The sequence below is a fragment of the Oreochromis niloticus genome, linkage group LG5 (genome assembly GCF_001858045.2).
Source record: "Oreochromis niloticus isolate F11D_XX linkage group LG5, O_niloticus_UMD_NMBU, whole genome shotgun sequence".
Lineage (NCBI taxonomy): Eukaryota > Metazoa > Chordata > Actinopteri > Cichliformes > Cichlidae > Oreochromis > Oreochromis niloticus.
Window position 1 is genome coordinate 32,336,241 of NC_031970.2, and position 10,747 is coordinate 32,346,987.

At 38.6% G+C, this 10,747-nt stretch overlaps 1 protein-coding gene across 15 annotated transcripts in view; it reads right to left on the reverse strand.

Moving 5' to 3' along the window:
• foxp1b (forkhead box P1b) overlaps window positions 1-6,707 on the reverse strand; it is a 146,678-nt gene extending 139,971 nt beyond the window's left edge. For 9 of the 15 annotated variants that reach the window (XM_013269979.3, XM_025907474.1, XM_019358610.2 and 6 more), the window contains exons 1-2: window positions 6,316-6,460; window positions 2,193-2,268 (exon numbers count right to left, since the gene is read on the reverse strand). The gene's annotated coding sequence lies outside the window, so the exon portion shown is untranslated. Of the gene's footprint in view, window positions 1-2,192; window positions 2,269-5,610; window positions 5,924-6,315; window positions 6,461-6,520 lie in introns of those variants that run through there. The other 6 variants (XM_025907475.1, XM_025907469.1, XM_019358611.2 and 3 more) reach the window with 2 other exon arrangements.
• Window positions 6,708-10,747: the final 4,040 nt, after the last annotated feature.

The following is a 10,747-nucleotide window of genomic DNA, read 5'->3' on the forward strand; positions in this document are numbered from 1 at the left end:
GCATAGCAGTTTGTGAAATAATTAAATCACACGTGTTTACAACTAGTATGAGACTCTAATTAAAGGTATTTTAATTGCAAACAGGGTGAAAAAATACAGCTTGTGACGGTGCAGTTGAGTGAAAATGGACTTAAAAATGAAATGTGGCCTTTTCTTCACAGATGAGTGAAGTGGGACAGTAACATTGTTGAATTCAAAGGCAAGGAGAACAGCTGCAGCAACAGTCTGTCAACAAAATTTGCATTGCTGCTCTTTCCTCATCTCCATTACTCTCTCCTGTCTCTCCTCAAGCCCACGGAGCTGCCGGCTCAGATCTGAGTACTCTGATGGCTTATCACATAGCGAGCAGCAGGCTAAGCCGGAGTGATGCGCCCAAAAGACATGATCAAAGCGCACCAACTTTCCACCCAGCAATGATGATGGAAGAGCAGGCTCTGCCATGTTATGTTTCTTATTACGCTTGGACTGGCAAGTGAAAACACAGCGAAGAAGTCAAAGATGAGGGCCTAAAAAAATTTCTCCTGCAACCTCATTTTATATTTTTATTATTTTATTTTTTCATATCCCTACTACACTTACCGAGGCTTAAATAGTAGTCTGTGACATTTTCCTATCAATAAATGTCAGTTTTGCTACTCTTATTTCCACAAACCATAGTATTGATCTAATCTACAAGCGAGCTCTGAAAGCTTTTATTTTGAAGTTCTAGAGATCCAGCTTTGGATAGGTTTTAAGATTTACACAGTGCGATTCAAGTAAAATCTACTTTTCTTCTGCATGAACAGAGAAATCTGTGCCATAGCATGAAAAGCCACCAAAGATAAAAAGTGAACATTACAGCGTGGCAACACAAGAATCAAACTCTTTACAAACAGACAAACTACATCACAGATCTAACCACATGGCTCACCTGAAAACTCATTCTTAGTGAAGGCTGCTTAAAGATACTAAACCACACAAGTTGTCACTGACGTATTGAAAACATATTTTTTTGCCTTTTTTTATTACAATTTTTGGATTATTACTTTCCACATTATATTGAGTCACATTTACGTTAGATAAATATCACCATTCCTACACCAGTGAAACTGGCTGACTTTTTAACACCTTGCATCACATGAGCTCTGGAATTACAACACAGCTGACCCTTTTATCTCAACAGTAACCATTAGGGATGCACCCAATCACCTTTTTTTCCATTATATCATGTCGTAATTTAACACCATTGGTGGTTAGGTGTAAATAAGATGCATTCCTCACTGTGAGAAACAGAGTGGGACTGTATAAGACAACATTGGTCTCGACTCAGACACTGCTTTCCAAACCTGGTAAAATAAAATGTAACAAATAAATACATCAATTTTACTGACTTTGTATTTTTATGCATAAAGTAGTAAATAAAAATGGGACAAAAACAAATACAAAGTTTAGAAATCGTGTTCATCTTATTCATCTAATTCATTTGCACTAGTTTCCTCTCACCTCAGTGTAAGCAGCTGTTATTTATGGTCATGTATAGTAGTGTAGTTTCACCTTTCCTCCACTCAGTCTGAGTGCACTTTATTTTACTGTTCCTCACACACACACACGCACACATGTTTACAGGGAGTGGAGAGAGGATACGAATGAAGTGAAAAATATTAAAAGAGCTGGCAACAACACTTAATGTTACCACAAGTGCAGTAAACACAAAACATAAAAACAATGAGAGTGAGCAAGAGAAAGAAAGCATCACTGCAGTTTTTCAGTTTCGTCAACTCAGTTGACCACAGTTTGCAGGTTAAGCGATGAAATCTATTGACATAACTAGCATGAAAACCCCCCAAACTGCTGAGATTTTCCTGTTAGCTTCTTCCATGCTCCTTTAGCTCTCTGCTTGCACCTGATTCACTGCTGCTGATATATGGCATAGTAACTTAGATCACATTGCTGTCATTGATGCTTGAGTCAGGTTTCGATGTCAGGATTTTCCTGATATTCTATCCAAACATTAAATCAGTTCATCTGTGATTACTGTTTTATCTTTTTTTCTGTAGTGACAAGCAAAGCAACAAACGTTACGGTCTACATCACTTCACACTGTAAGGAAAAAATACTAATCTGTGAGACGAATCACACAGAGAGAGGCTTCAAATCATAAGTCAGTGCCTACATAAACTATGGAAGTTTTAACAGAGTTGAGAACCACTTACAGTTCTGATGTTACAAACTGTCACGGGTGCCTTTAGATTATTCTCAGAGCTGGCTTCACTTCCTGTCCATGTTGTCCTGGAATGACAAACAGAACAGCATGTTACTATCTAGGGTTATGCCAACATGCCACAACCTGGGGGTCAGTAAACAACCTCTATACACTCAAAACACACACATATGTGGTACATCTTTAGGTAGTGTATAAAACAAATATGCTATTATGTTGTTATTACACTGGCAAATATTAATAATAAACATAAGATAAGATAAGATAACCTTTATTAGTCCCACACGTGGGAAATTTGTTTTATAACATATTTGTATCATAATGTTACACTGATGGTGAGGTCACAGTTACTGAGTAATGTGTGAGTAAATCTGTAAGCAAAACAAACCGGGATGTTGCAGAAATACGGTTCATTGACACAAAAAAGCATGATTAAATTCAGCTGAAAATGTGAGTTAATCTGTGTGAATGATTATCAATACATTTTGGAGAGAAATCCCTAAAAAATGATATTATCAGCCCAACCGTGCCACATCATAAACACACACACACAGACTGGACAGCTGATAGAAACAGGTGCTGAGGTTCAGCCTGGCAGCTGAGCACAGCTTGCAGCATATGTCTGAGCCCCTCATGTCTGGACCAAAATGTTTGTAGCTTACCTGCATCCTTCCCCAAACCTTCTGTGGTGGTGTACTACAGAGGAAATTCTGATTTTTAAGCTACTGCATTGTAAGAGGCTAACTCGACAGGAAAACATGGACTCGTAGGAATAAGAGCACAATGATCATATTAAACTGTTTGGATATTCTTATAAGTCTACCAGCAACAATTCATAACACTGTCTATTCATTTTTTTATAACTAGCTAAATTTGGAATATTTTGATTATTTACTAAAAAGATGTGGATGGGTTCTGCTGCACTTCTAAAAACATCAGTGTCCCTTCTCTTAAACTGTTTGTTCCTGTTTGCTTTCTCTTATGTGATTAAAATAAATACATTTTATTTTGAAATCCAATGTAAAACGGTCATCTCCAACTTCCTGAATTAAACAAGTGGTTTTTTTTTAAAACACCATAGATGATAAAGGAAATATTCTTATATATTTAAACAGCTCAAGCATAATTTATTTCCCAGCAATAAACAGGCTGTGCTCCAATGTTGCACTGTATTCCTGAAACACAACACCAGCAGTAAATTCATTTTGTAACTCAAGTTAATTGATTGTAATTGCATGCTCTCTCTCCTCCCGTGCAGGCAGATGACATTTTTTTGTCAGCATCCCTCCCTTTATTAAGGACAGATGACAGTAGAAGACAGTAATTAATGGCTGCCCAAGTTAATAGCCATCCTGAGCGTTTTGGCAGTCTCCATAGAGACCGAGGAGCTGCGCAGAGCTCACCTGAAGCCGTCCACTCTCTGACCAATCGCCTTTGCTGTCACAGAGAACAGTCTGCCAGGGGCCGCGCCACAGGGGCCGGGACACACTAACCTTTACCCTGGAAATATTGTTCTGCTTCCCTTTGTTATCCATTCATGTAACACAGCACTAATGAGCATGCTACACTCATATTCATATTGCCGGTACTCTTCTCCCCCTTTTGTGGCGCGTGAATCAAACATGCAAAAATCACACAACAAATTCATTTACCAGAAAATTCCCTTTTATTCATCTGTCACTTGTCTTGGTTTGTGGAAAAAAAAAAAAAGGTTTCGAGCAACTGGTTTTGAGGGCGTCTTGTAATCTGCAATCAAATGAGGGGTGAAGCAGGCAAATAAATCTGAAGGAAACAATATAGTGAAAGCAGAATCTTATTCCCACACTGGACCCGAAAATAACTCTCCTTATCATTCAGCTGCGAGCTCGGGTGCACAGTCAGTTTACAGCCCCTCTGTACCCAGCACAGGGTATTTCAATGTGTGTTCACAAATACTGAGCCGTCAGATGAAAGAGAGGGCCGCTCCACTCAGGGATGGGAGTCCTCGCACTGAATGCATGAGTGACTGATTACTTTCTTACCAGTTGAACCTCGGCTCTCTACAAAGAAGAGCCTTACCCCAAGCCTGAAGAGGCCAAACTAGTAACAAGGGCTTTCCAAATAATACAAAATCACAGATTGGTGTGTTAAGCATCTTGCGTCATTACAATGCATACAGCTGCTCTTCCTCAAATTTCAATCTATTTTTTTTAAACCCCCCCCCCCTCGCCAACTCAATTTATTCAGTTTCAGTACGGAGCAGGAAAGTACAGTCTTTCTCGTTTCTAGACGGAGGCGTGGGGGACACACTTAGGTCGTTCCCATCAGAAACAGCAGAAGGTTGAATGTCTGTATGTAATAGCCGTGTCAAACAGCAGGCCCTGGAAAAGTTGCAAAGAAAGTTCATCCTGAGTTTTTTTTTTTTTTTTGGAAACCTGGGTCAGCATTTGCGAAGGTCCATTTCTGCATAAGTGAGCACACAAACCCCAGTGCCTGTTCAAATAGTCTGCAGCTCTCTCTCAGGCAGCTCATGACAACAGCCCAGCAGCAGCACTGTTTGATCTCCAATGTTTTCCTTAATCTGGGTTGTCAAGGTTCGCTTGTTGGAGGCTGTTTACTTTACTTCTCCTACAAAAAAGTGTTTTTTCCCCTCAGACAATGACTAATCCAAAGACCAAGAAGGAGGGAGCACTGCCAGCAATAGTTGTTAAAGCTGCAGTTTCCCTTTAGTAAAATTTCAGATAGTTTTAGTTGCCAGCTGCAATCTTACTGTATGAAACATTAGGGCAAGACTTATTTATATTTATTTACTTTAGTTATTAAAAAAAACTATAATAATTTTTGGCACTATTTTAATTCTGCCTAATATTAAAAATTATCACAGACTGAGTGCATCAGATAATTTGTTTATTAGTTGTCCACTGTTGTATTTGTAAATAGTGCTTATTTGCTTGTAGTACCCCTGTTACAAAATACACATTAAAATAATTTTAAAAAATGTTTTAACGTGTTTGCAATAGGTGAGCTTAAATGCTACAGTGCTGTACAACATTCCTTTGCACAAATAATAATGTTATTGTCTATTAGTTGAAAAAAAAGTTTAATTACACTATTGCAACAACTTGATCTGCAATTATTAAATTAACAAACAAAATAATCTCCATTTTCCGTACAGTGATCGCAGCTCCAGCCAATTTACATTTATGAAAATGTTCAACTGTAACCCACAGCACATCTTATTCAACACAACCATTGTCTCACATCCTGTGCAAACCACTATAAAAGTTGAAAAATATAACGTTCACCACTTTTAAAGTGCTACTTTACGTTACCACAGCCATAATTAGGAATTAACTCCGTAATTCCTTTGTGTTAATGAAACGTTACGAAATGAATATCCGCTTTTACTTGTGTTGGGTACACAGCCTTACCGCTGAGCAGGGAAGCCACACCGAAAGAACACGCTTGAATAACGCAACTGATGGACAGCCAAATAAAAGTAATGATAACTTTCAAAGTTGAGGGCTTGCTACACTTCTGACTTCCTCCGGTCTTTCTGAGTTTGGAGCACAGCTAACACGTGGGGGAAAAGCTCCATCCCTGGTTTCACTCCAAAGAAATCACGGCACTCAAAACTTCCCCTTCACCGTGTAAAGTTGAACAAAAAAAACAACTTTTACAGCGCATCCTTAATAGGTAGCGTGGTAATTACGGTCTGTTAGCGGCCATTGCTAAGCAGCACGTTATAAACATGTAGCATTCATTTTGAAAATACTTTTTTGGACGAGAGGTGCATTTCCCCCCGGGGTCTCACGAGTAGCCTCAACTAAGTTAGAAACCCAACTTTTCCCAAAAAAGAAAAAGAACAAAAAAGCAGAGGATAAATATAGAGTCGTAAAGATATTCTTGTAAAAGCCGCTCGGTACAGCTGCCTTAAAACGGCGCTACCTATCGCCCTACATTATAATAATACAGGTGTTTATTTATTTCGCTATTTGAAACAATTCGGCAAACAGCAAGACAAAACCGAGGCAAACTCGGTGCGAGTATCCGAGTGCAGCTGCAGCAGCCGCAGCAGGTATCTAGACACGAAACAGCAAAGCTAACGTTAACATTAGAATAGTAGTGAAACTTACCAGAACGGAAAAAAAACGCTTTACAGCAGCTAACAGGGCGCACGCGGAGGGTACCGATTCGCTAGTATGAGATAACGAAGCCGTGCACGCGAGCTTGTGTACCGAGAATGCGTGCAACAACAAATCACACAGTAAACAGTGAATATTACTCCGCCCGGGAGGTGGAGGGGGGGAACTAACTAAGTAACTTAAAAGATAATCTTACCGAGGGCGTCGAAATAAAGCGAAATGTGGAGTTTCACACTCGCTGCCTGCCAGTCTGTCTCGCAGGAAAAGGCACGAGCTCCTTGCTTAATGTTCTTATTAGATTTTAACACGCTGTGAAAAGAAGGAGGAAAAAAAAAGGAAGAATCGCTGATTTGGATGTTGTTGTTTTGATCTTCCAAATCCGTGACGTCATATCCACCTGAGGTAAACAACGTTCATTGCATTGCAGATCCTAACATCATAGTCACAAGTACATTTCAGTAGCACTTAGTAGCACTTAGTAGGTCCTTTCTATGGGGAAATGTAATGATATGCATTAGTTTTAGCTGAAAATGTGACAGGAGAGAGGGGGCTGTCAGAAAAGCTAAAATCTCTAAGCTCACTAATTATAACTGAGGCTGAATGAACTTCTGTTATTTCAGAAAAACTCTCCTGTCTTTTTTTTTAATTATTATTTTACTATTATATTTTCTGATCTATGGTTCATCATAACTCTTCCAAAGCCTCACTTAATAAAAAAGACAGAAATGCTTTGACATACTCATCAAAGATGTTTTAATCTCCAGCTTTGAGGAGTTTTAAGCATTGGGGGTGGGGGGTGGGGTAGATATAATGACAGTATAGATAACCAAAGTCCAGGTTCTTGTCAGTATGGGCTGCTTATCATTTTCTAACATGTAAGCTAGCTCCTCTGGATATTTTAAAGGGAATGTCAGCACACCTACATTTCAACAAAGTTGTTTCACTGTTTGGAGTAACTGTTCTGGTTTAAAAGTTTTGCTCACTCTTACACAAAAGCAATTATACAAATGCAACCACAACTCAAATGCCCCGGAGAGGAGACTGGGATGGTTTAAGTGTCCAGTTAACGCTGAGTGTAAGGCAGCATCAATGTGCCCTCAGAAAATACTCTGAATTTCTTTGATTCATTCCTCTTTTTTGGCCTTGATCAATATTAGAGAAGCACAGCTCACTTCACTGTAAAGGACATTGCATTTATCATGGCTGCATCAGAGCAGAGTGCTGCTGATAGACCTCTGATGAGAGACTGTTTCTTAGTAGAGAGCGCCACCCTCTGGTAGCACACTGTCATGAGACGAATTACTCTAATATTTCCACTGAACAAACACTCGCATTTTGAGGTTACTGATATTTGACTTCGTATAATCAACCCCCCTAACAAAACATACACAATTTCATATCCAAAAGCTTCTCTCATATTCATAATCCATTAATATATGCTTTTTTTGTTTTGTTACTTAAGTCTTGGCATAAACTTTGTAAGTTTGAAGCATCCCATTGCACTGGTATTTAAAATAATGAAGCACTTAAACCTTTAATATACTATTACTAATGAAAATAAAACTTTTTATATATGTTTTTTGCCTGGTAAGTTTTCCTGTGATTCACCAACTGGAGTTTGGTGTCTGTCACTGAGCGTAATACATATACTGCTCATTGACTTGGCACCAAACACTGATTATTCCACTTAACACAAATAAAAAAACACTATGTCATGGTCCTAATAATATTTCTGCGCCGCCTGCAGGAGGCTGCTGTCTACAGTTCTGCACCTAAATGTCAGATTTCTTATTTCTTATGTTACTGAGAGACTGTCAGGCAACCTTCTGCCCTACTGCAGTAACCTCTGACACCATCAGCAGTGCACCAAATGTCACAGTGAGCTGACATTGTCCGTGTTACTTCATAGTGACAGTAACAAACAGGAAAATACAGCATTACCAACTACTTCCTGTTGTCTCTTGAAATGCTTCACATAAACTAGGTCTGTAAAGGCTTTAAACATTTAACAAGAAAAACAAACAGGTTTCATTTTTAAAATAAAAGAGTTAAAGAGGGTATAATAAGATCCCAATTATGTGTTTAGTTTTTATTAAATAAACTGCATCAGTAAAGTGTAGAAGTGCAGGTTATAGAAAATAGATGATGTTCTAAAAATGCTTTGTTTACAGTGTATGTATTATAGCACGTAGCTCATGGGTGTTGTCTAAATTTACAGCCCTTCAAGGCCAGAGCACAAGACAGCTGTCCTTTGAGCAATTTATTTCAGTTCATTTCAATTCAATTTCATTTGTATAAAACCAAATCATGAAGGCAGAGACCCTATAATAATAGAGAGAAAACCCCAACAATCAGATGACCCCTATGAGCAAGCAATTGGAAGAATCTCTTTTAAACAGGAAAAAAACAACAGCAGAACTAGGCTCAGGGAAGGCCAACCATCTCCCATGACGGTTGGGAATGAGGGGAAGAAAGCAGGACTAACTACATGATTTATCAAAAAGGAAAGCTTTAAGCCTAATCTTAAAAGTAGAGAGGGTGTCTCCTGAATCCAAACTAGGAGTTGCCGATAGCAGGAGTTATGTGTTTTGCTGTAATGTCGGGACCTTCCTCTAAAACTAAGTGTTCACAACTGAAGAAATAAAAACAATTACATGCAGGCAAATGGCCAAAACAAAGATAAGATTTCACACAAGAGAGTATACGTCTCTGTGGTGCGCTACCTGTTGTAGCCTATAAGCATTCACAGACAGATCAGTCACTTTGGGGCCTAAAATGAAGAGCCTCCTGTGAGCCTACACTGCATTTCAGTTCAAATACTAAACTGTCAGACTCACACTTTGACACCCAAAACATGCACATCTGGCTTTTGAATGTGTCTGCACTCTCGTTGTGATGCAACTACATGATCACCATAAAATTCCTATAGGACTTACACTTTACTCTGAGTTGTATTTTCTACAGCTTTTCATTTGATTAACATAAGGTTGTAAACATGATTGTCTGCTGTAATTAAAGATAAAAATCCAAATGTCTATAAAGTCTTATGGCGTTAATCTAACACACAATCCCAGCTTTCTATTCCTTCACGGGCTTGATCTGCATGTCAATACTGGATCTATGAGCTCAGCGGAGCCCAGCAGCCATGTGCCTGTGTCGGAATTTATTATCCTGTTTTGTTGGTGTCATGCTGGTGATGTGTCGCGCGGATTAAGGCCCCGACTTGATGGAGTGCAGTTACAAATTAATTGAGGATCACTATCAGTTACGTAACAGCCTCTCTACACATACGCGTGCACACAACAAAGTAATTAGCTTTCTGTTAATTAGGTAATTAAGCAAATGAATAGGAGCTCCTCTTGATTTCAAACGGGAGGGGCGGATGGCTTTCATACGGTGTTTTTCCCCTTGCTGCCATGGGCTGTAGCATTGAAAGTGTGATGAAAGGAGGAGGACTTGAGGAGGAAGTGTACAGATAATGACCTATAAAGAACTGTTAAATGAATAAAAGGAAGAAGAAGAAGCAGGGGTTAGGTTACCAAAGACTGCCTCTGAAAATATAAATGGCAAGACTGCACCGGCCTTATGTGTTTCCAAATTTTGTGAGCCAAAAAGTTAGTCAGTAAGATAATGCTCTGTTAAAATGGCATATATATACACATTACATTACTACACATACATATATATATATATATATATATATATATATATATATATATACATATATATATATACATATATATATATATATATATATATATATATGTATATATATATATATATATATATATATATATATATATATATATATACATACATATATATATATATATATATATGAAATGTAGTTTTTGGGACATTTTTTGCATCCTTTACTCAAGGAAAGCTGTAGTAGGGTTAGTTGATTAATGTTTTATAGCTTATAGATAAGTTCCTATGATGCTGCTAAAACATCCGTCTAACGGTGGTCTGTGATTTGAGGACACTGGCAGTGGATCTTTTGAGTCCTGTGGGATGTGCTGGTGTCCATCTATAGATCAGGCTTGTTGTTGGGCATTCTGTGGATGCTAAATCATATTAGGATATGGGAAGTTTGGACGTTGTAATGTGCATTTCCAGTTTATCTTGCTGGGGGAGGCTGCTGCTGTAGTGAGGTCTACAGAGCTAAGCATTTTTACCATCAGCATGTTTTTTGTTTTAAATCAGACATAATGACCAGTGACTGGATCTGTCTGAGAAACCCAGGTACACACTCATACATCTACAACAGGGAGTTCTCTTGGCTTTACCTACTAAGCTAAAGCCCTGTCAGAATCGTAGGTGTTCAGTTTGGTTCAGCTTTCAGCTTTGAACCAGATGTCAGTAAAACATACAGTTCTGCTTTATCCACACCTGGAGAAAGTTGTCTGTGCAATTATTGTCT